The 25,706-nt window shown below is 39.3% G+C and overlaps 1 long non-coding RNA gene across 2 annotated transcripts; it reads right to left on the bottom strand.

Moving 5' to 3' along the window:
• Nucleotides 1-8,030: 8,030 nt before the first annotated feature.
• On the bottom strand, nt 8,031-22,441 carry LOC138815156 (uncharacterized). Of its 2 annotated transcripts, none has more exons than XR_011368191.1 (4): nt 22,342-22,441; nt 22,084-22,196; nt 20,410-20,483; nt 8,031-8,093 (listed from the first exon to the last, which is right to left on the bottom strand). It is a non-coding gene; the product is annotated as an uncharacterized lncRNA (long non-coding RNA). The 2 variants fall into 2 exon arrangements; XR_011368192.1 differs by lacking the exon at nt 8,031-8,093 and adding an exon at nt 16,829-16,890.
• Between the last annotated feature and the right edge of the window lie 3,265 nt (nt 22,442-25,706).

The raw sequence follows: 25,706 nt of genomic DNA, 5'->3' as shown, positions 1-25,706 counted from the left end.
TCGTGCTTGGTCTTCTGTGCACTCAGTAACTGGTGATGCTAAGAGGTCCCGAGCACAAAATTAGCACAGCTTTTATACTATCAAACAAGTTTACAAGTTCAGAGGGTTTCCACACAAGCAAGTTTAGGGGTTTTCCACACAAGCAAGTTCACTAGTTCAGGGGGTTTAAGTCCACCTTGACTGTACTTCCCTTTTTCTGATGGAACACCTTGGCAACTCTTCTGTTCCTTAAGGGTGCGCAGGGTTGGGGGCAACCTGCGGTTTTCCTGAGAGCTATTTTTTTCTTTGGCAGCACAGCTCTATTTGGGGGTTACTCTGAGGGCAGCACAGCTCAGGATGTTACTATGAGGGCAGCACAGCTCAGGGGGCTTGATCTTAAAATGAGTTACTTTAGCTCTTCAATTAACACTTTACAACCAAAACCTGTTAGGAACTTTGGCACTTTTGATAAAAAATCATGGCCTTTGTGTCATCAGAGTTCATTTGTGTATGTCTTGACATCATTCTCTTATCTGCACTATAATCTAATGGCAATTAAGATCTGACATGACATTGTGACATCACAAACCCTTTGTGGCATCATCATCAGTGTGAAATCAGACTGTCACTATGATACCATCAGGTCATTGTGACATCACCAAATTACAGTGACATCATAGCATTATGACATCGCATTGCCATTTTGCTGTCATAGGGGCTGGGAAGGTAGCTCAGTGGTAGAGCACTTGCCTTGCATGCATGAGCCCCTGGGTTCGATTCCTCAGCACCACATAAGCAAAAAGTAAAAAGTCAGAAGTGGCACTGTGGCTCAAGTGGTAGAGTGCTAGCTTTGAGCTGAAGGGCTGAGGACAGTGCCCAGGCCAAGAGTTCAGGCCCCATGACCGGACCCCTCCCCCCAAAAAAAAGAAAGCTGTCACAGACACATTGTGATTGTATATCCTGTGATTCCATTCTATTTCAAATGTGGCATATCACTTGCTATCAGAAACACATTGTGTCCTCATAATCATTGTAACATTATAAACCCTGTGTGACGTCATAACCAGTGTGACATCACATTGTTGTCATGACATTTTTAGCTTATGGTGACATCACAAAATGACAATGACATTATAGCATTTGCCATTATGTCATTGTGATAACATAGACAAATTATGAATGCCTAATCTGTGATTTCATTGTATTTGAAACGTGGCATGTGGGTTGATATCAGAGACTCATTTTGATATCATTACCATTGTCACATCAAAATCACTTTGTGACATCAATTTGGCAATGTGACATCACAATGGCAATGTGATGCTAATAAGGCATCGTGATATCACAATGGTCACAAAGTCACAATGGGTTTCAGATATCAACTAACATTCCACATTAGTAGTAGAATCAAATAACATAATAGGCGAACACAAAGTGTCTATGACATCAGAATGACAATGTGATGTTACAATGCTATGATGGCATTGTAGTTTTACATGTCAAAATGAGCTGATGGTGTAATGGCAACATGATGTCACAAAGGATTTGTCAGAAAGGATTTGTTATGTTTCAACGGTATGTCTGATGTCAGTTGTAATTAGTTTCCCATGAGGATATGAATACAAAAAAGTTCTGTGATGTTACAGAGGTCATGTGTGTTTCAAAGGTGGTAAGAGGTCATAATAGGTTTGGGATGGCACAATGTGATCCATAATGTCAAAATGGAAATGAGATGTCCCATTGGGTTTTTAATGTCACAGTGGTGATGAGGTCACAATGGTTTTATGATGTCACAGTTTGTAATTTCAGAATGATATATCTAATTTCAATTACTCATAATTCAATATGAGGATACCAGGTGATAGAAGAAGCTTCAGAGTATGAGGGCATACAATGTGAAACCCAATGGAACAGTGATTTCACAATGACAATGTGATGTCTCAACATCATGTTATAGTAATGTTTTGATGTCACTATTGGTGATGCCATACTGATGAGGAGGTTGCAATAGATTTGAGATGTCCCAAGGGGTTGGTGATGTCACAATGGCATGTGGGATCTCAATTGTCATTAACTCATCATGAGTATATGAGTTTGGGCAGGGATTCTGATGTTACCAAAGTATATGTAGTCAAAAAGGTGAAGAACAAACAGGTCTAAGATGTCACAAAGTTAACACAATGGTTATGATGTCCAGCGGTGTGATATCATGATGTTACACTGGATTTTAGATATCTCATGTCATATCTGAAATATGAGGTCGAACACAGATTTTAAACTCACAAAAGGCCAAATATATCACAATGGCATGTCATAAAAGTTATGAGGACAGGAGAGGTATTTGATGTCACAGTGGGTTAGTGATGTAACAAAGGCAATGTGCTGTGACAAAGATATTTTGATGTGACAAAGGTTATGAGTTCACAATGGTTTCCTGATATCAACCCACATGGCACATTTGAAATAGAAATCCAAGAATAGGAATTCACAACATTACCTTGCTCATGTAACTCTAATCCGTCTGTACACTATACTTACAATAAAAAAATGCACAGAAGAAAAAAAAAGAAAAACATTGTATGGTGTCATTGAGATTTGGTGATGTAACAATGAGATGATGGTGTCATGATGACATCTTCTTCAGAGAAGTTTGTCTTTAAGTCATTATCTCACTTATTTATTGGGCAATTGTTTCTTTGAGCATTTGTTGTTGGGGGATTTAATTTTTTGAGTTCCAAGAATATTTTAGATATGAGACGCTAGTCCATTGTATGGCTAGTGAAGATCTCCTCCCAAACCGTGGGCTTTCTATTGATCTTGCTAGCTATGTCCTTTGCCATGCAGAAGCACTGCAACTTCATGCAATGACATTTGTCCAAACTTTCTTTGATTTGTTGTATTTCCGGGTCTCTATTAAGAAAATTTCAGCCTGCGCCAAGGAGACCTATGGTTTCTCCGATTCCATCCTGTACTGTTTTCCAAATGTCTGCTTTGACCCCGAGGCCTTTGATTCATTTGGAGTTGATTCTGGTGCAGGGTGATATATAAGGATCTAGCTTTAGTTTTCTACAAGTAGTTAATCAATTTTGCCAGCACCATTTACTGAAGAGGCTGTCTTTCTTCCATTCTATTTTTTTTAGCTCCCTTATCAAAGATTAGATGGCTATAGGTCTGTAGGCTCATTTCTGGGTTTTCAATTCTGGGTTTTCAATTCTATTCCATTGGTCCTGAGTTCTGTTGTTGTGTCAGTACCAAACTGTTTTGATTACTATGGCTTTATAGTAGAGTATGAAATTTGGTATTGATATTCCTCCAGCAGTGTTCATTCCGTTGAGGAGCGTTTTTGCTATTCGGGGTCTTTTATTGTTCCATATGAATTTTTGGATTGCCTCTTCTATTTCCTTGAAGAATGAGGTTGGAATTTTGATATGTATCTCGTTGAATTTGTAGATATCCTTGGGAAGTATTGCCATTTTCATGATGTTGATCTTTCCATTCCAGGAGCATGGGATGTTTTCCCATTTTCTAAGTTCTGTTTTGATTTCCTTTTTCCAGTTTTTTAAAATTTTCATCATAGAGGTCCTTCGCTCCTTTGGTTAAGTTAATTCCTAGCTATTTTATTTTTTGTGGGGCTATTACAAATGGAGTTGCTTTTCTAATTTCAGCCACAGTTTTCTCATTGTTGGCATACAGAAAAGCCATTGATTTTGGGGGGTTAATTTTATACCCTGGTACTTTGCCAAAGTTTTGAATCAGCTTGAGTAATTTGGGAGTGGAGTCCATGGGATTCTTTAAATACATGATCATGTCATCTGCAAAGAAGGAGAGTTATATTTCTTCTTTCCTTATTTGTATCCCCTTTATGTCAGCATATTGCAGCATTATTTATCATAACTAGGATCTGGAACCAACCCATATGTCCCTCAGTAGATGAATGGATCAAGAAAATATGGTACATTTTACACAATGGAATTCTATTCCTTCATCAGAAAGAATGTCATGGCCCCATTTGTTAGGAAATGGAAAAACTTGGAAAAAAATATATTAAGTGAAGTAAGCCAAGCCCAAAAAAACATAGTCCCATGATTTCCCTTATTTGCAATATCAAGTATATGTATGAGACAAGCCAAAAAGGTCAGATAAGGTGATGTTAGGAAAATGAACCCTAAGATATGTATTTTAAATATTATTTTTCTTTCATGCATTTGTTTCTAATGCAATTATAAGACTATTCTTTGTTGCTTTGTATGTCCCTCCCCCACAGTATAACCCCTGCTTTCACTGTATTTGATGTCGGTATAATTTGTGGAGGGGAAGGGGAAAAACAAGTCGTTTAAATAAGGATACAGGTGGACCTGTTGCAACAATGAGAAATACAAGTTGTCATGTCGAAAACGAACTTTACAACTTGTGGTGCGAGTGTTGGGTGGGGGGAAGGGAGGATGAAGGAATGGGAAGGGTAAACAAAGGAGGAGGCTACAATGCATGATAAGAAATGTTCTCACTATCTTTCCCATGTAATTATAACCCCTCTGTACACTATTTTCACAATAAAAAAACCCACTCCCTAAGACCAAAGAGCAACACTCTCTATTGTTAATCTAAAGATAGCCTGGGTTCCCTTCACCTAAGGGAGGAAGGTTAATTATTGTTTGAAGAGGCTGAGAAAAGCCTGATCCTTTTGTAACTCTGACAAATGTTTCAGGTTACCCCTCATTGGTGGCTGTGTCTGGAATGAATGAAGTGGTTTTGCAGTTCACTTATTTGTTGAGTCTGTAAATTCTGCCTCCTAATACTGTAGGCCTAGGTCTCTTCACATAGTCTGGCTTTTGAAACTGTTTTTTGCCTTCAAATACTGTTACACTGGAGTTCTTCCTGCTAACTGGGCTAGGGCTTAGAAGCTGAGAACTTCATGTGAACCCAGGATTGGTCAATGATGTTTCTTGCCTGCTTTTATAACTCAAGAACTCTAAGAACATTTATAGTGCAAGTCACTTCCCATTACCAAGGGAAATACAGGAAGCTCTTGAATATCTGACCTGTTAGCAATAGAAGTCAGAGTGACATAGACATTTCAGCTCTGGCTGGCTTCATCCTGTGATCTTCAGACTTCAGCCTCCTTAGCTAAGGTGATGGGCATGAATACTGGTGCTCTGCTAGGTTCAGAACTGTAATAACATTGGCATTACAAGTCAACTGCTTATCACAAAGGGCTTGGGCATCATATTAGGCCTTTCAACATTGGACCTTTCAGACACAAGGTTATACTGCTAGAGTCTGAGATGCTATGCGTATGGATGGGCTACACTTGAACCTTGAGCTCTAACTGCAATTCTGGTGTACATGAACATTCATTTTTCCAGATAATGTTCTCCTAATTAACAAATAGGAAAAGTAATTTGCTTAACCCTCACTTTTTTTTACCAGTTTTGTGTCTCAAACTGAAACCTTGTCTCTGTTGCTGAGCCCTTCAGCTCAAGGCAAACACTCTACCACTTGACCCACAGCACCACATGTTGTCCTTTTGTGGTTCATTGGCGATAAGTGTCTAACAGGTTTTCCTTGCCTAGGCTGTCTTTGAATTGTGATCCTCAGATCTCAGCCTCCTGAGAAGCTAAGGTTCCTGTTGTGAGCCACAGGCATCTGGCCTGCTATTTTTGCCAGACCTGGGGCTTGAACTAAGGGCCTGGGTACTGTCTCTGAGCTCCTTTTTCTCAAGCCTAATGCTGTACCACTTGAGCCACTCCACAGCTTGTGGCTTTTTCTGAGTATGTGGCACAAAGGATTCAAACCTTACCATTCATGCATAATGAGCCAGCTCTCTACCACTAAGCCACATTTCTAGCCCCACCCTTACAATTTTGTCCCTCAACTTGCCTATCCCCAAGAAAAGGCATCTGAGTAAAAATCATCTAAAGAAATTCCTATAGGAAGGTTCTAAAGATAAAGAACACAAAGTTCATACTTGGGAGAGACCCTAAACATGTGAAGACTGTGACAAATGCTTCCATTTAATTATGTATCATGTTTCAACATTTAATCAAATATTAATGAAAAACGAGTCAATGTCCTAAATTATTGTGTATAAATTTGTAATAGATGTACAACATGTACTAAATATTTATTATGTGTATAATAATACTAAATACAATAAACAATAAGTAATGAAATGTAAAAAATAAAATAAATACAAAATCAATAATAAAAATTATAATATGTAATAAACATACATATGTAAATATATATCATATATTACACATATATAGAAATATTTATTCCATTGCAGGGCCTTCATTTAGAAACTGGCAACTCTAGACTGAATTTCTTTTCCTCAAGGAAAGTGAGCTTTGCCTTCACCAATGATGCAAAAGAATTACCTGGATGGTGAGATCAAATCCCAGCAATGATGGAAATACTGGCCCCAGTTCCAAGACAGTTACTTAATTTTTTTAATGGAAGTAGTTTTGTTTAATCAGTTACATATTGAACATTTAAAAAAAGCAGTGTAGAATTTTGTACATCTATCAGACACCTTTCTCTTAACCCCAAAATGCTTGTCTGAGCATAACTTTTTTTTCATTTTTCATTGTAAAAATGTTGTACAGAGGGGTTACAGTTTTAAATGAGCATGGCAATGACTACATTTCCTATTGAGCATTGCTGCCTCCTCCTTTGATTTCCCCCTACCATTCCTTCCCTCCCATCTCCACTACTACTCCCCCTGCCGAGTTCAGTGACTTGATTTTTATTTTTGGATTTGCATGGGGTTTGAACTCAAGTAGTGGCAAATCTGCACTTTCCCTCACATTGGTACATATTTACCAAGACCCTGAGTTCAAATCCCAGGCTAGGAAAGAAAACTGGTAGAAATTCAAAACAACGGAGCTTTATTTATTTTTTGATTTATTTAAATAATTAACCAACATTTTTACTTATTCTGTATTTTGCCAACATGGAGCTTCAACTCAGGTCATGACAACTCTGCCACAGCTTCAGTCACCCTAGGGTGGGGCACCCTCGGACCCATAGCCAATCTAGGGATCCTAGGCCCAGAGGGCTTTCAGGAAGAAAAAAAAGTAGCCCAGCACAAAAAGTGGCAAGCTGCAGAGGGCTGAGGGTTTTCTATTTTTTTCTTTGCACAGTGGCCATCCTGTGTCTGAATAACATGGCTGCAAAGTGGACCTGACCTGCCATATCTGAAGGCTGGCGTGCTATCAGGGAATCCATAGGCCAACCTGTGAACCGGGTTCAAATCCCAGTACTGACACCTACCAATGGCAGGAGATCACAAGAGGCTCCTTCCTATGCATAGGAATACCAATTGAAAGACTAGTTCATGTTTCGGTCTAGTCTAAAATTGGATGCAATAATCCTAGGGCGCTGATTGATCTTAATTAATAGGTTATTATGCATGAAAAGAATAATATTCCTTCAATGGCGGTATAATAAATGCCTAAGAGTTGGTAGGAATGTCTTAGGTGTCATTCAATCATAGATAGATGGCTTTGGCACTCCTTACTAATATATGTGTATTTGTATACCACTCTCTGCCTATCCATGTATCACTGTTTTGGCCAAATCTGGAGCTGGATCTCAGCATCTGGGAACCACCTGACAGCTTCATTGCCTAGAGGCTGCAATGCTCACACTCTTCCATTCATGAATTGGGCTTGCTAAACGCTGAGTTCACATCTCAGCACTGCCAAAAATTTAATGTTGGAGTAAGAAGCCAAGTGTGACACATGTTTTCCTTTTCTGTGAGAGTCCTGGGTGTCAGGCATGATAGAGAACAAATTTACAAATCTGGATGCTGTGATAGGATGTAAACAATGTAATAAATGGTAGAGGGGTCATCAGAGTCAATGAAATAAATGGTAAATAAATTAATAAAACAAGAAATAATATGAATAACCACACCCAACAAAATATGGTCTGAGTAGCTGTATGGAAGTATAAATCATATCTTTAAAATGGATATAAAGAGTATGTTTTCCAGCCCTGAGGCTTGAATTCAGGCCTAGGGAACAGGTCTGACTTTTGTCTTCAAGCATGTTCAGATTTCCTTCCGTCATGGTGCTGCATATTTACCCAGACAGCGAGTTCAAATCCCAGGCCTGGCAGAAAAAAAATGTCATGAATTGCAAACCAGGGAGCTAATTTTTTTTTTAATTGAGGGCTATTGGAGAAGCCATAGTCCCACACAGCAACATAGGCCTACAGTTCGAATACAGTCATGCCACTTCCAGATAGTGGGAGATCCTATGAAATTCGTTCCCATCCACAGGAATAATGATGGAATATTATCAATGTCACAGTTGAATGACATACTCATGAATGATACTTGTACACAATTAGACTTCATGATTTCAGTCAGCTGATTGATTTTATTCAATATCTTATGAAACATTAAAAGAATATTATTTCTCACAGGGACGCAATAATTTCAGGACACTGATTTACTTAATACTTTATTAAACATAAAAATAATAACATTCATTTATTTATTTTTGTGGATCCTGGGGCCTGAACTCTGGGCCTGGGTGCTCTTCAGCTCAAGGCTAGTGCCCTATCCCATGGTTTCCCTTATTTGCAATAACTAGTATATGTCTAAGTAAAGCAGAAAAGGTCAGATAAAGTGATATTAGGGAAATGAACCCTAAGATATGTACTCAAATGTTTTTTTTTCTTTCATGCAATTGTTTCTAACACATTTATAAGTTTGTTTCTTTGTATGTCCCTCCCCCACAGTATAACCGCTGCTTTCACTGTACTTGATATCAGTATAATTTGTGGAGGGGAAGGAGAAAAAAATCGTTTAAATAGGAATACAGGTGGACCCATTGCAACAAAGAGATATACAAGTCGTGATGTCAAAAACGAAATTTACAACTTTGGTGTAAGGGGTGGTATGAGGGAGCAGGGAGGATTGGGTGGGGGTGCAGAGGGGAGGATGGGAAGGGATGGGAAGTGGAAACAAAGGAGGAAGCTACAATGCTTGATAAAAAATGTACTCATTATCTTGCCCATGTAATTGTAACCCTCTGTACATTATTTTCACAATTAAAAAATATATTAATTACATGAAGGCATAATAAATACCCAAGAAATGATAGGAATGTAGTATATATAAGTGAACAATGGATATACATCTCTGACACTCTGTAAAGTTATATGTATTTATTAGTGTACTACAATCTGTGTGTCAATCTGTTCTTATTTTGTCAATCCCTGGTGCTCGATCTCAGATCCTGGGATTTGTTCCAGGATGGCATGCTGACACACACGCATTCATGAATTTGGCCCTGTAGGCCTTGAGTTCAGATGCCATCATGCCCAAACAATGAATCATGCAGTAAGAAACTGATGGTGACACATTTTCCTTTTCTATGAAAGTCCTGGGTGTCAGGTATAATTGGAATACATATGGAGATCTATATCCTATTTAATCAATGTAACCAATGTTCTATGTGCCATATTAGTCAATAAAATAAACAGTCAATACATATTGGGTCTTTGTTTGCACCCGAAAGATGGATGGGGCCCAAGGAAATGTAAGTGCGCCACTCACCCATTCCCCAGTCTCCCTTAGCTCAGGAGACATTCAGACACAGTGGGGAGTCAAGTCAAGCAAGAACTCATTTATTACCACAACGCAAGCACCTTTTAAAGGGAAAAATTGTGAGGTATGGAAGGGGAGGGAAAGGAACTAATCAATCACTGTAAAGGTCACACCCTATCATGCACCTAAGTTTTATCCAATCAGATTATAAGGTAAACAATTGGGTTGTGCCCACTCAACTTCCTCTCAGCACCATCATTGCTGCCCATGTGCCCCACAAATACATGAATAAAACAAAAATAAAATTAATAACTACACTGAATGCAATATGGAGTCAACCTATGTGTGTAAATATAAATCATATATTTAAAATGTACACAAATAGGATGTATTCTAGTACTGGGGATAGATTTCAGACGTAAGGAACAGACATGAATTTCTTGGCTTCAAGAAGGCTAGCTTCCCCTTCCCACACAGTGCAACAGTGTTACCCAGACCATGAGTTCCAATCCCAGTCCTAGCAGAAAAAATGGCACCTTTATACTATGTGACGCCCAATTCTTAGGTATTTCATTGTGCCTCCATTTAATGAACGTGATTGTTTAAATGCTTCATGAAATATTGAATAAATCGATTAGTGTCCTATAATGTAATTGTGTATAATTTTATCGTACAATTATTTAAGAGCTAGCCAATCAATCATAACATACATCATGTTCCATTGGTATTCATATAGATAGGAATGTGTTTCTAAGGATCTCTTTCCATTTGGAGTTGGCAGGACCAGGATTCGTACTGTGGGCTCCAGCTCCCACCATTTTAACTCAAGCATAGGGAACTCACTGGTCTGTCCAAGAATTCCAAGACCAATGATTAGGCAGGCACCAGTGGCTCTCAGCTGTCCTTATTGATGTTTACAAGGCTGTGATAGGAGGATCATAGTCAAATTCACACTAGGCAGGAAAGCCCTTCAGATCCCTGACCAACTTCAGTGCCAACAAAGCCAGAAGTAGAACTGTGTAACTCCAGTGGTAGAAGGATAGCACTGATTAAAAGCAGCTCACAACACACACACACACACACACACACACACGCACACACACACACACACACACACACACACACACACACACATACACACATTCACACACACTACAGTCTAATCATCAATCTGTTTATATATTGGCCATTCCTAGGGCTTGATCTCAGGTCCTCAAATTTGCCCGCCAACTTCTCTTGCATCAGACTGGTGTTCTAACATTTACCCACTCATGAAGTGGGCCTGCTAGGCACTGAGTTCAATTCACACAACTGCCAAAAACTTAATCCTGGTGGAAAGCCAGTTGTACCACTGGGTTTCTTTATTGGTGAAATTCCTGGGACTCCGGAATGATGTAGAATGCATAGGCAAATCTATGTCTTATGTAATAGGATACAAAAAATATTATATGTGTAATCATATTCACTAAAATATATAAGAAACAAAACACAAAATAAAATGAATACACTAACTGCAATATGCAGTAAAAATATGTAGGTCAATAAAATTCATATAATTAAAATATATACGAATATTATTTTTTCAAGTGCTAGGACTTGAATTCAGGCCCTAGAAACAGGCCTGAATTTCTTGTCTTCCATAATGGTGATCTTCCCCATCCCCCACAGTGCTGCAGATTTACCCAGACCCTGAGTTCAAATTCCAGGCCTGGCAGAAAAAATTGCATGAATTCCAAGCCAAGGAGCCTAATAATTTTTAAAATATTTTTAATGTATGTATGTATGTATGTATGTATGTATGTATGTATGTATGTATGTATGTAGGTAGGTAGGTAGGTAGGTAGGTAGGTAAGTAGGTAGGTAGGTAGGTAGGTAGATAGGTATTTTTCTTTCATCATGCACAGGGCTTGAACTCAGCTCATGGCAATTCTGCTTCAGCTTTGATCACTCTAGGCTGGGGTGCAGCCACTGGACCCACAGCCAAACCTGGGTTCCTGGGACCCAAAGACTGACAAGAAAAAAAATAATTAATGCAACACAGGAAAATAAAACTGGCAACTTGCCAATGGCTACCGGTTTTACATTTGTTTTCTTTACTAGGTGACCATCCTATGTCTGAATGACCCGGTTGAAGAATGTTGGTAACTTGGCATTGCTGAAGGCTGGCAGGCTCTCAGGGAAGCCATAGGCCAACATGGCAATATAGGCCCTGTGTTTGAAGCCGGGTCCTGACCCCTACCAATGGAAGGAGATCATAAGTGTCTCGTTCCTACTCATACGAATACCAATGGAAGATTATGAATGGCAAGGTTGAATTAGTTGTTTCTGAATACTACTATATAAATAGAGTGATTTTAGAAGGCCAATGGATTTTAATGAATATTTTTGACACATTCAAAGAATATTATTAATTACATGGACAAAATTGTTTCAGGACAGTGGTTGATTTAATCAATAATTAAGGATGAAAACAATACTATTAATTACATGGAGGTATACTAAATACCCAGGAATTGATAGGAATGTAGCCTATATAACTGAATAATGTATAGACATCTCTGGCACTCTATAAAAATCAATAATTATTTTTGTACTACCATCTGCATGTCAATCTGTTCTAATTTTGTCAACTCCTAGAGCTGGATCTCAAGTTCTGGAAATGCTTGTCAGCTCAATATGTCTCAGGCTGCCATGCTGACACTAATCCATTCATGAATTGGGCCTTGTAGGCTGTGACTTCAGATGCCAGCACTCACAAAAATTGAATCGTGCAGTAAGAAGCCCAAGGCGACACATGTTTTCCTTTTCTGTGAAAGTCCTGGGAATCAGGTGGGAAGTTTCATACATAGGCAAATCTATATCCTATGTAATAACTGTACTAAATATTTCATGTGTAATAACAGTCAATAAATGGTAAATAAATGAATAAAACAAAAAATAAAATGAATAAGTACACTAAGCACAATATGGGATCAACATACGGGGTTCGATTTCAGGGCCTGGGAAGTGCTTGGCAACTGAATTGGCTAGAGGCTGCTGTGCTGACAGTCAGTCATTCATGAATCGAGCTTTCTAGGCCCTGTGTTAGATTCCACCACTGCCAAAAAATGTAATCTTGGAGTGAGAAGCCGAGCGTGACACCTGTTTTCTTTTTCTTTGAAAGTGCTCGGTGACAGGTAGGATGTATAATTCAGATGCAAATCTATATGTTATGTAATAGGATGTCATAAATGTAAAAAATGTCATAGGTGAAAGAGTTGTCTCTACAATAAATGAAAAACAGATTGAATTAGTAGTGAATCATTCTAGGATAAAATTAGAAATAAAAACTATAAGATGTGGATTAAGTTTAATATTTTATTAAGTATTACCAGAATAAAAATGTCATGGAAACATAAATACCAAATAATTGGTAGTAGCACATGATGCATAATTTAATAATGTATAGACATCTGTCTCATTCTCTAAAATATGAAATTATGCGTATGGATGTATATAAATATGTGATAAACAATAATAGGCTATTGAGTAATTTAGTTAATGCTTTATTAATTGTTAACTGGGACACATCATTTAATGGAGACATAATTTAATAAGTAATAATTTGTAGTTATATCTATAAAATAATAATATACAGACATCTTTCTGTGTATATAATGCTTATATATATCAATCTCTATCTATTTATACCTCGTTCACTCCTGGGGCTCGGTGGTTAAGTGCTCACCTAGTGAGCATGAACCCAGGGTTCGATTCTTCAGTGCCACATAAACAGAAAACCAAGAAGTTCTGCTGACTTTCAATCGATTTCTACCCTTGGGCACAAATGTTTAGGGACAGTGTCAAAGCCCTTACTCAAGCCCCAGGACTGCTGCCAAAAAAGAGGTACTACGTTCTAACTGCAACTATATAAGGACAGTACTTCAAATACCACATGACAGAACAAGCTAGGAGTCTGGTGCTGACAGCTGCCACCTAACCTGACTTAGCCAGATATAAACTGCTGCAACCCAGCTCCATGGGTACCGCCATCATCCTGGCTTACCCTGGCATACTCCCGATATCCTGGCCACTCTGGGGCTTTAAAACCTGGCGTGAAGTCTGATAGACTCTTTGAAATATGGCTCAAAGTGGTAGAGTTCTAGCCTTGTGCAAATGTTATCAGAACAATAATATCCCCAAACATTAAGCTCAAGCTCCATGACTAACCCCCCCCCCACAAAATAAAACATCCCACTAAACACTTAGGTGTGAACTTTTATGGTTTGTGAAATATTCCTCAAAGAATGGTGATATTGATTAGAGCACCCTAAGTCTAATGACAGCTTGTGGAACAGAGCTATGTGCTGAGTCCTCCATAAAGTACTCTGTGCTGAGTCCTGCACATGGTGCTATGTGCCTAGTCCTTCACAAGGTGCAGTGTACTGAGTCCTGCATTGGTGCTGGGTTCTGAGTCTTTCACAGGATACTGTGTGCTGAGTCATGCAAAGAGTGCCATGTGCTGTGTCCTTCACCAGGTGCATTATTTCATTGGATCCTTGTAAGATCTCCCCACTGAGATGATTATGCAGACAAGATTATTGAGGCTCATATATGTCTCCATGGGAAGGAGAAAATTATGTATTACTGAAGACTAGTGAGTTGTCCACTACAGACAATTGTTTGTTTTTTTTTTTTTTGTCGGTCATGAATCTTGAAATAGGGGCCTAAGCTCTGACCCTTACCTCTTGGGCTCATGACTAGCATTCCACCACGTGGAGCCATGGACCCTCTTGTAGCAAAGGCCACAGCTTAGGGGTCTATAGCTGAGGTCTCTCATCCTGCCTTCTCAGGAAGCTGAGATCTGAGGATCTGGGTACCAAATTATCCCAGACACAAAAGGTCCCATTAGCCTATTATCTCCAATTCACTACTAAGAAACCTGAAGTGGAAGCTAGGTGCTTGTCACTCATGCGTGTCATCCTAGCTACTAAGGAGGATGAGATCTGAGGATAATAGTTCAAAGCCAGCCTGGACAGGAAAGTCCTTGAGACACTTAGCTCCAATGGACCACCAGAAAAGCTGAAGTGGCTTTTGGCTCAAGTGGTAGAGCACAAGACCTGAGCTGAAGAGCTCAAGAACAGCACCCAGGCCCAGACATCAACTCCTACAATAATAAAAATGAAAGAAACAAACTAACAAACCTGAAGTATAGGGCTGAACAAACCTGAAGTATGGGTCAATAATGTTTCTTTCTTGCTTCTATAGCTCAAGAACCCTAAGAGCATTTAGAGTGCAAGTACTTCTCATCACCAAGGGAAACATAGAAGGATCTTGAACATCTGACCTTTCAGAAGTGGAAGTCAGAGTGTCATAGACTTTTCTGCCCTGGCTGGCTTCACCCTGTGATCCTCAGACCTCAGCCTCCTGAGCTAGGATGACGGGCCTGAACTACTGGTGTTCTGCTAGGTTTAGAACTGTGATGACCTTGACAATACAAGCCAACTGATTATCACAAAGGGCTTGGGGAGCATATTAAGCCTTTCAACATTGGACCTTTAAGAACCCTGTAGGGCACAAGATTACAATGATAGAGACTGAGAGGCAGGGCATGTGGATGTGTTACACTTGAACCTTAGCTCTGACTCCAATTTTGGTATATATCAGTGTTCATTTTCCAAAGGATGTTCTCATAATTAGCAAATAGGAAAAGTACCTTGATTCACCCTCACTTTTTTTTCCCAATTGTGTGTCTTGAACTCAAGTTTGGGCACTGTCCTTTAGACCCGCAGGTCAAGGCGAACACTCAGCCACTTGAGCCACAGTGCCACATGGGGTCTTTTCATGGTCCACTGGAGATAAGGGTCTAACAGGCTTTCCTTGATTTGCTGTCTTTGAACTGTGGTCTTCAGGTCTCAGCCTGCTGAGAAGCTAGAGTTCCATGTGTGAGCCACTGACATTTTTTCTATTGTTTTTGGCAGTCCTTGGGATTGATCTTAAGGCCTGGGTACTGTCTCTGAGCTCCTTTTCCTCAAGGTTAGCCACTTAGGCTACTCCACAGCTTCTGGCTTTTTCTGAGTATGTGGCACTGAGGATTAAAACCTGGCATTCATGCATGCTAAGCGAGCTCTTTACCACTAAGCCACATTTCTAGCCCCACTCTTACAATTGTATCCCTCACTTGCTTATCCTCAGGAAAAGGTTTCTGACTATAAATCGTTTAAAGAAATCCCAATAGGAAGATGTCCAAAGATTGTACAAAGCTCATACTTGGGATAAACTCTAAACATGTGGAGACTGTGACAAATGCTTCCATTTAATTATATATTATGTTTCAACACTTAATAAAATATTAATAAAAATGAGTCAATATCCTAAAGTATTGTGTAGAATTTTATTATAGATGTGCAAATTGTAATAAATATTATGTGTATAGTAATACTAAATACAATAATCAATCAATAAATGAATAAAAGAAAAACAAAATACAAAATCAATAATAAAAATCATAATGTGAAATTAACTTACATATTTAAGTGTATATCATATATTAAACATGTATAGAAACATTTTTTCCATTGCAGAGCCTTCATTCAGGCCCTGGGAACTCTAGCCTGAATTTCTTTTCCTCAAGGACGGTGAGCTTCGCCTTCACCCACGGTATAAAAGACTTACCTGGACAGTGATCCCAAATCCTAACAATGGCAGAAATACTGGCCCCAGTTCCAAGAGAGTGACTTCTTTTTTTTAATGGATGCAGATATGTTTACTCAGTTCCATACTGAACATTTAAAAAAAAGCAGTGTGGAATTTGTACAACTATTCAAACATCCTTCCTTACCTCTAAAGTGCTTCTCTGAGAAAGACATTGTTTCTCTTTCTTTGTACTTTTTTATTGCAAAAATGTTTTACAGAGGGGTTACAGTTACAGGAGCAAGGTAATGAGTACATTTCCTATTGAGCATTGTTGACTCCTTCTTTGTTTTCCCCCTACCATCCCTTCCCTCCCATCTCCACAACTACTTCACCCTGCCGAGGTCAGTGACTTAGTTTTTCTTTTGTGGTTGGCATGGGGTTTGAACTCAAGTAGTGGCAACTTTCCCTCACATTGCTACAAATTTACCAACACCCTGAGTTCAAATCCCAAGCTAGAAAAGAAAACTGGCAGAAATTCCAAACCAGGGAGTTTTATTTTTTATTTAGTTAAATAATTAATATTTTTATTTTTATTTTTTTTAGCCATCCATGACACTTGAACTCAGGTCGTGTAAACACTTCCTCAGCTTGGATCTCCCTAGGCTGGGGTGCAGTCTCCAGATGCATAGCCGATCCTGAGATCCTAGGCCAGAGGGCTTGCAGGAAGAAAAAAAAAGCTGGAAAGCACTAAAAGTGGTGAGCTGCCGAGGGCTGGCATTTTATGATTTTTTGGGGGCATGGTGACCATCCTGGGTCTGAATGATATGGCTGCAAAGTAGACCTGACCTACCACTTCTGATTCTGATGAGCTATCAGGGAAGCCAGCCAGAAGGCTTGCAGGAAGAAAAAGAAAGCTGGAAAGCACTAAAAGTGGTGAGCTGCCGAGGGCTGGCATTTTATGATTTTTTTGGGGCATGGTGACCATCCTGGGTCTGAATGATATGGCTGCAAAGTAGACCTGACCTACCACTTCTGATTCTGATGAGCTATCAGTGAAGCCATAGGCCAATCTGTCAACATAAGTCCTGGGTTCAAATCCCAGTCCTGACACCAATGGCAGGAGATCACAAGAGACTCATTCCTATGCATGGGAATACCAATTGAATGAGTAGTTCATGCTTTCATCTAGTCTAAAATTGGATGAAATAGTCCTAGAATGCTGATTGATCTTACCGTATAGTTTATTAAGCATGAAAAGAATAATATTCCTTCAATGGTGGTATAATAAATACCTCAGAGTTGGAAGGAATGTAGTAGGTGTCATTCAATCATAGATAGACGGCTCTGGCACTCTTTAACAATATATAGTTATTTGTATACCACCGTCTGCCTATCCATGTATCGCTGTTTTGGCCAAACATGGGGGTCAATCTCAGTACCTGGGAACCACTTGACAGCTTCATTGGCTAGAGCTCCCATGCTCAAACTCACCCATTCATGAATTGGGCCTGCTAGGCACTGAGTTCAGATTCTCACATTGCCAGGCATGATGGAGAACACATCTAAAATCTAGATTCTATGTGATAGGATGTAAACAATGTAATAAATTGTAGAGGTGTCATCAGTCAATTAAATAAATGGTAAATAAATGAATAAAATGAGAAATAAAATTTATAAACGCACCAAACACAATATGGACTGAACATCTGAACGGAAGTATAAATCCTATCATTAATATATATATATATATATATATATATATGTACATATATATATAAGAAGTATTATATATATATATATATATATATATATATATATATATATATATATATATATATATATATATATATATAAGAAGTATCTTTTCCAGGAATAAGTTTTGAATTCAGTCCCCCTAGGAGGAAGGAATGGCGGGAGATCCTGAGATACTCGTTTCTGGACCTAGGAAGAGCCACGGCATGCGACTGATCTCATCCTTGAATGAGTAGCTCGTGCATGATGTGAGTAGGAAATGATACATAAGACTCATGGGGTATAGATTATTTGTAAAGAAGAGGTGATGAAGCATGACAATAATCATCATATACATGAAATAGATGCTTAAGAAAAGATCCAAATATAGGTACTCACAGATTGGATTCTATCACAGGTCACCACAATCCTACTCTATACAAATATGTGCTTATTTGCATACTACCTTCAGCAAATGTATAGATGACTATTGTGCTCTCTACTCTCCCCCAAGGGGGGCTCAAACTCAGGTACTGGGAATGCCTAGCTCCTTTGTCACTCACAGGCTGGGGTGCTCATGTGGACCCATTCACCAATTGTGCCTGCTAGGCCCTGAGTTCAGATCCCAGACCTGCCAATAGATTCATCTTGATGTCAGAAGCCAATTGTTGCATCTATTTTCCTTTCCTGTGCAAGTATTGGGTGTCAGCTAGGATGCAGAATGATGGGCCACCCTGTGGTCCTGAGAATAAGTTGTTATCCATGTCAGCCCAGTTATATATGTCATCATATACATAGGAAAATACACAATACATCTATGAATAGCTTACAAAATAAACACAATAAGTACACTCAATGCACGATGCAGTCCACACATGGATGTGAGTATACATCCCATGTTTCAATGATGCATTGAGAACTATTTTTGCCTCCTTGTGTCTTTATCTCAGTTGCTGGGATGAGCCCATCTCCTTAGTGGATCACAGTCTGGTGTGATCACATGGACCGATTGGGCAGTTGGGCCTCCTAGGCCCCAAGTTCAAATCCCAACACTGCTAAAAATTCACCCTGATGTGAGAAGCCAGTCATTGCAACTGTTTTCTATTGCTGTGCAAATTCTGGGTCTCAGCCAGAATGACTACAGCAAACGCAAGATGCAGCCCACCCATGTTTGGAAATATAGATCCTTTGTTTAATTATGAATTTATGACTATATTGGCCTCCCAACAGGGCTCAATCTCAGGTCTCAGGAATGGCCTGGCTCCTTAGAGGCTCACAGGCTGCTGTGCTTAACATGACCCATTCACCAATTGGGCCTGATAGGCCTTGAGTTCAAATTCCAGCACTGCCAAAAGATTCATTCTGATGTGAGAAAACAAAGGTTGCATATGTTTTCCTGTTCTGTGAATATCCTGGGTCTCATCAATGATGGAGAATGCTATATAAGCAAATCTATAGCCATGAGAATAGGTTGTCATCCATGTCAGCACAGTTATATCTGTCACCATATTCAATAAAATGCACAAACATCCATGAATAAGACACAAAATAAAAATAATTACACTGAATGCAAGATGCATACCACTCCTGTAGGTAAAGAGAGATCCAATGTTTACAAAAGGTGGACTTGTGATTTTGTGCTGGGGCTTCAAATCAGACCCTAGACCAGGCCTGAAATTCTAGTCTTCAAGGATGGTGAGCTTCCCCTTCCCCCCAGTGCAACAGAGATACCCAGACCTGAGTTCAAATCCCAGCACTGACAAAAAATTCATCCTGATGTTAGAAGCCAGTTGTTGCACATGTTTTCCTCTCCTGTGAAAGTCCTGAGTCTCAACCAAGAAGGGGAATTCATAGGCAACCCTATAACCATAGGAACAGGTTGTCATCCATGTCAGCAAAGTTATACCTATCACCATATTAAGTGAAATAAACAATACCTCCATGTAATAGAGACAAAATAAAGAGAAGTCCACTAAACACAAGATGCCATTGACACATGAATATCAATATAGATTGTATGTTTAAATTATGAATTTATGACAATAGTGGACCACCTTGGGGATCAATGTCAGATCATGGGAATGGCCTAGATCCTTAGTTCACAGGTTAGTGTGTTCACCTTGACTTATTGGACAATTGGTCCTACAAGGCCCTGAGTTCAGATCCCAGTACTACAAACAAGTGGGTTGTAGAGTAAGAAGCCAAATGTGAAACTTGTTTTCCTTTTCTCTGAATATCCTGGGTGATCCTAGGAATCTTGGCATGGCGGAGAACATTTCTACAAATCTAGATGCTTTGTGATAGGATGTCATCAATGTAATAAACAGAATGGGTTTCATCATCATAGTACAATCAATGGTAAATAAATGAATAAAAGACAAATTTCAAGGAACAACCACACCAAACATGTATGTACTGAACACCTATAGGTAAGTATAAATCCTATCTTTACAATATATATAAATAGTATGTTTCCTGGGCTGGATCTTGAATTCAGGACTAGTGAACAGGCCTGACTTTCTTACCTTCAAGTGCAGTGATCTTCCCCTTCATCCACATTGCTGCAGATTTACCCAGATCCTGAGTTCAAATCCAAAGCCTGTAAGAATAAACTGTGTGAACTGCAAGTCAGGGAGCTAAATTTTTTTTTTACTTTTCTCAGTACAGGGCTTGAAGTCAGGTTGTGGCAACTCTGCCTCAGCTTCGATCACCCTAGGCCGGAGTGCAGCCACTAGATCTACAGCTGTTTCTGGGATCCTAGACCCCAGGTCTTGCAGGGAAAGAAATTCACAGAAACAATGTGGCCTTTTTATGTTTTCTTCCTTTGCTCGGTGACCCTCATGGGTCTGAATGACACTGTTGCAAAGGGTACTTCACCTTGCAATGCTGAAGGCTAGCAATCTATCTGGGAAGCCATAGGCCCACATGGCAACATAGGCCCTGATTTTGAATCCCCCTCCTAACACTTGAAAATGGTTCTCATCCATAGGAAGAACAATGGAATATTATCAATGTCAAGGTTCAATGAGTTGATCATGAATGATGCTCCTATAAAATTAGACAGTAACATTTCAGGAAGCTAACTGATTTTATTTAATATTAATGAAGCATAAAAAGAATATTATTACTTACAGGAACACAATAATTTCAGGACACTGATTTCATTAATAGTATAAGGATGAAAATAATAACATTAATTACATGAATGCATGATTAATACCCAGGAATTGGTAGGAATGTAGTTTACATAACTGAATAATGTATAGACATCTCTGATACTCTGTAAAAACACATATTTATTAGCATACTTCCATATACATGTCAATCTGTTCTTATTTTGTTAACCCCTGGGGCTTGAGCTCAGGTCAAAGAAACAGCCTGTCAGCTCAATTTGCCCCATGATGTCGTGCTGACACTCACCAATTCATGAATTGGGCCTTGTAGGCTTGTAGGCTGTGAGTTCAGATGCCAGCACTCCCCAAAAATGAATGGTGGAGTAAGAAGTTGATGGTGACACATTTTTTTCTGTGAAAGTCCTGGGTGTCAGGTATGAAGTGGAATATATATGCAGACCTCTATCTTATGTAATCAATGTAATCAACGTTTTATGTACCATAATAGTCAAAATAAATGGTCAATATATGAATAAAACAAAAAAATAAAATAACTACACTGAATGCAATATGGAGTTAACATATGTATATAAATTTAAACCATATATGTTAATTGTACATGAATAGGATGTTTTCTAGTGGTGGGGATCTATTTTAGGCCTAAGGAATAGACATGAATTTCTTGACTTCTAGGAGGCCAGTTTCCCCTTCCCACACAGTGCAACAGAGTTACCAAGACCACGGGTACCAATCCCAGTCTTGGCAGAAAAATGGCACCTTTATAGTATGTAATAGTATAGTAATTCTAAGATATTTCATTATACCTCCATTTTAATGTGATTGTTTAAATGCCTCATAAAATATTAACTAACATCCATCAGTGTCCTATAACATAATTGTGTATAATTTTATCCTAGAATCATTCAAGAACTGCTCTTTCAATCATGACATACATCATATTCCATTGGTAATCATATGGACAGGAATAAGTTTCTTAGGATCTCCTTCCATTTGGAGGTGGCAGGACCAAGATTCCAACTGTGGGCTACAATTCCCACCACTTAAACCCGAGGATAGGGAACTCACCAGTCTGTCCAAGAACATCAACAAGACCAATGATTAGGCAGGTAACAGTGGCTCTTAGCAGCCCTCCTTGATATTTACAAGGCTGTGATGGGAGGATCATGGTCGAAGTCACCCTAGGCAAGAAAGTCCAACTTAAGTGCCAACAAAGCCAGAATCCCTGTGGCTCTAGTGTGGAAGGCCATCCTTGATCAAAAGCAGCTTACAGACTGTGCTCAGATCCTGAGTACAAGGTCTGGGACTGGGAACAAACAGACATACTCAACAATCTGTGAAGCCATCCAGCTAAATGAGGTCACCCTCTTGTCTCCAACTGAATTGGACATTGTTCCCTGGGAAAAGGGCTGGGGGAGCTGCTATCTTCTTGACTTCACCCATGCTGCTTGCATCACAGTATTCTGGCCACACCCCATTCTTTCATAGTTCTTTCTGACCAAAGAGATATAAGAATGGTGGCCACGCCCACATTCCATGCTGCCTGGTAGCACCAGGATTCCCTGTGTTAGTTTACACCACTACCAGCAATTGAGGAAGGTAGAGATGGCTGAGTGGTGAGGAAGAGACTCAAGGCATCTTTGGAATATAGAAGGAAATTGAGATGCCTGCCTGCACCATGGCTTCCTTCCCTCCCCAAGGTGCAGAATTTCAAACATCAGGCAATGGCATCCTGCCAGGCTGCATAAAGCCCCAACCTGCTCCCTGGCCCTGGTTCTTTGCTCTGAGGCCATGTGTCTATAATGCCACTGCCATCACTGCTCGCCCCACCTGGAGCAGCCTAAAGCAAGTTCTCCCGGCAGCACAGGTGAGTGGCTGTCCCCAAACCACCCCTACCCCCGGGTCAGACACTCCTCTGGTGGCACCATGACTCCCTACTTGTGTCCTCTCCCTGTCTCTGAGGAGCCACCTTTCTGTCCTGGGCATTTCTGAAACAGAGACTCAAGATATGCTCTGGCTGGGCTGGATTGAGGTCCTCCTATCTATGACAGGTATGCTTCACCAGACCTAGTCTTCTGGAGTTGGGATGGTAGACATGTAACAACATGCGCAATCATCGATTTAGATGGATTATCCCAAACATGGGCAAGATAATGAGTACATAAATTATCAAGTATTGTAGCCTCCTCCTTTGATTCTGCTTCCCATCCCATTCTCTCCCCATCCCCCTATCCGACCCTCCACCTCCCCCTAACAAAGCTGTAAAGTTCATTTTCCACATAGGACTTATATGTCTCATTGTTGCAATGGGTCCACCTGTAATCCCTATCTAAAGGATTTTCTTTCCCTTCCCCTCGATAAATTATAACAACATACAATACAGTGAAAGCAGGGAATATACCGTGGGGGAGGGACATAAAAAGCAACAAAAAATAAACTTATAAATGTACTAGAAAAAATGGAATGAAAGTAAAAATTTTTGAATACATATCTTAGGGTTCATTTCCCTAACACCAACTTATCTGACTTTTTCTGCTTGAGTCAGACATATACTAGTTATTGCAAATAAGGTAAACCATGGGACCTATGTTTCTTTGGGCCTGGTTTACTTCACTCTATATAATTTTTCCAAGTCTGTCCATTTCCTAAGAAACGGAGCAATGTCATTCTTTCTGATGGAGGAATAGAATTCCATTGTGTATATATACCATATTTTGTTGATCCATTCATCTACTGAGGGGCATCTGGGTTGGTTCCCTATCTTAGCTATGGTAAATAAGGCTACAATAAACATAAGTGTGCTGGTAGCTTTAGTGTGGTGTTGATTGTGAGCATTTGGGTAAATGTCCAAGAGTGGGATTGCTAGGTCATAGGGGAGTTCTATGTGGAGTTTTTGAGAAACCTCCATACTACTTTCCAAAGTGTTTGAACAAGTTTACACTCACACCAACAATACAGTAAGGTTCCCTTCTGTCCACATCCCCTCCAGAATCTGCTGTTATTAGAGTTCTTGATTATAGCCATTCTAACTGGGGTGAGGTGGTATCTCAATGTTGTTTTGATTTGCATTTCGTTTATGGCTAGAGAGTTTGAGCATTTCTTCATGTGTCTCTTGGCCATCCTTCCTTCCTCTTTAGAGAAGTTTCTCTTTAAGCTTTTAGCCCAATTATTTATTGGGCAGTAGTTTCTTTGAAGATTTGTTGTTGGGGGATTTAATTTTTTTAAGTTCCAGGTATATTGTAGATGTGAGACCCTTGTCTGTTGTATGGCTAATGAAGATTTTCTCCCAATCCGTGGGCTTTCTATTGATCTTGCTAGCTATGTCCTTTGCCATACAGAAGCTCTGCAATTTCATGCAATGACATTTGTCCAAACTTTCTTTGATTTGTTGTGTTTCTGGGTCTCTATTAAGAAAATTTCAGCCTGTGCCAAAGAGACCTAGGATTTCTCCTATTCCATCCTGTAATGTTTTCAGAGTGTCTGCTTTGTCATCGAGGTCTTTGATCCACTTGGAGTTGATTCATGTTCATTGTGATATATAAGGATTTAGCTTTAGTTTTCTACAAGTAGTTAACCAATTTTGCCAGCAGCATTTACTGAAGAAGCTGTGTTTCTTCCATTGTATTTTGTTAGCTCCCTTATCGAATATTAGAAGGCTATAGGTCTGTAGGTTCATTTCTGGATTTCAATTCTGTTCCATTGGTCCTGAGGTCTGTTCTTGTGCCAGTACCAAGCCATTTCGATTACTATGGCTTTGTAGTAGAGTTTGAAATTTGGTATTGATATTCCTCCAGCACTGTTCCTTATGTTGAGGATTGTTTTTGTTATTTGGGGTATTTTATTGTTCCCTATGAATTATTGGACTGCTTCTTCTATTTCCTTGAAGAATGAGGTTGGAATATTGATAGATATCACATTGTATTTGTAGATAGCCTTGGGAAGTATTGCCATTTTCACGATGTTGATTTGTCCATTCCAGGAACATGGGAGTTTTTGCCATTTTCTAAGATCTGTTTTGATTTCATTTTTAAGGTTTTTAAAGTTTTCATCATTGAGGTCCTTCACTTCATTGGTTAAGTTAATTCCTAGGTATTTTATTTTTTGTCTGGCTATTACGAATGGAGTTGCTTTCCTAATTTCAGCCACTCTTTTCTCATTGTTGGTATACAGAAAAGCCATTGATTTTGGGGGGTTAATTTTGTTCCCTGCTACTTTGCCAAAGTTTTGAATCAGCTTGAGTAATTTGGGAGTGAAATCTATGGGATTTTCTGACTACAAGTATGATATCTGCAAAGAGGGAGACTTTTACTTCTTCTTTCCCTATTTGGATCCCCTTTAGGTTTGCATCTTCTATTGTTCCTGTAGCTAGGCATTCTAACACTAGATTGAAGAGAAGTAAAGAGCTTGGACATTCATGTCTCGTTCCTGAGTTAAGTGGAAATGGCTTTAGTTTCTCACCAGTAAGTATAATGCTGGCTGTAGGTTTGTCATATACAACCATTATTGCATTGAGAAAGTTACATGGATTCCTAATTTTTCCAGAACCTTCATCATAAAGGGGCATTGGATCTTGCCATATGCCTTTTCTGCATGTATTGAGATAACCATGTAGTTCTCATCCTTGCTCCTGTTGATGTGATGAATTATATTAATTGATTTGCGTATATTGAACCAGTTTTGCATCCCTGAAA

The sequence above is a fragment of the Dipodomys merriami genome, unplaced genomic scaffold (assembly GCF_024711535.1).
Source record: "Dipodomys merriami isolate MVZ:Mamm:240054 unplaced genomic scaffold, mDipMer1.0.p SCAF_108, whole genome shotgun sequence".
In the NCBI taxonomy this organism is placed as follows: Eukaryota; Metazoa; Chordata; class Mammalia; order Rodentia; family Heteromyidae; genus Dipodomys; species Dipodomys merriami.
This window is presented reverse-complemented; position numbering and strand designations above follow the sequence as displayed.